Below are 1,059 nucleotides of genomic sequence, written 5' to 3' on the forward strand. Positions count from 1 at the left end.
TTTGTTATCAATCCCATCCAAGTAAGGTGTATCTTACATTTAGGTGCACTTTAAAGCAATCACAATTTGATCTGAAAGTTATAATGTATGTAATATTATGTCTAACTAACGACATTATTATAGTTATGCAGTGGAATCTCGGTTTTCGAACGCCTCTCAGTTTGAACAAATCGGAGTCCGACAAAAATTTCAAGAAATTCTTGCTTCCCTGTTCGGTCAAAAAAATCGGAGTTCGAACGCCGGTAATGCCTGAGTACTTTTTGTGATTTATTGTTTTATTGTCTGCTCCTATCTTCGGTGTTTTTCTTCCCGTTTGACATCTACACTTTGGATGACTTTCTATCCTATGGACATGGGTTTTAGCGCACAAAAATGCCTTTATTCGAGGAATCAACTCCCTGCCCTGAAGAATTCTCGTGTCGGGGGTTTGGGGTTTTTAAGGGTTATTGTTCTATCTGCGTTATTCATTATCCATTATCCGTTATCGGTCAGCTCATAATACGCTACAAAGCCTAGGAGCCGGGACACTTACTCTCAGCCAAAAGGCCAAGCTAAGGTCCTAGCCCTAAAGCCTTGCTGCGATCATTGCGAATGCACCGTTCCCGGAAGTACTGGAATACCGGGCCGATGCGTGGAGTGGACAGAGCAAGCTCCTATTCCATCTCCGGATTGCAAAAATACAAAGTAGATCGTCCAAATCTACAGCCGGCGTGATGAGGGGGCCTATGGTGGAAGAAGAGCCGGATCTAGCTAAGCGGCTAGCGGCGTTAAGTCTTCGGTGCCATCCGTAATCATGGTAAATTTGAACTCACTACCAAATAAGACCAACGAGTGCTGGTTGAAAACATCGAAGCGCACAGGGAGCGCAGTTGCTGTGTTTTGCGGAAACGTGGCTCACGTTTTAGCACCCCGGACGCTAACGTGTAGCCACCCGGAGCTACCATGAGCAATCCGGCTTCAGCGCCGCTATACAGAGACACGAAAGCCTACCGGAATCGGAGAGGAGAAGGACTCGCTAACATGAGGTGGTGTATCCCTGGACACAAAGGAAAAGATTTT

The 1,059-nt window shown here is 45.7% G+C and overlaps 1 non-coding gene across 1 annotated transcript; it reads right to left on the reverse strand.

Moving 5' to 3' along the window:
- Positions 1-586: 586 nt before the first annotated feature.
- Positions 587-769, reverse strand: LOC148364871 (U2 spliceosomal RNA). Its single transcript, XR_015850794.1, has one exon. It is a non-coding gene; the product is annotated as a U2 spliceosomal RNA (small nuclear RNA).
- Between the last annotated feature and the right edge of the window lie 290 nt (positions 770-1,059).

Source organism: Urocampus carinirostris, chromosome 6 (genome assembly GCF_059441175.1).
Source record: "Urocampus carinirostris isolate Australia breed hairy pipefish chromosome 6, RoL_Ucar_1.0, whole genome shotgun sequence".
Classification (NCBI taxonomy): Eukaryota; Metazoa; Chordata; class Actinopteri; order Syngnathiformes; family Syngnathidae; genus Urocampus; species Urocampus carinirostris.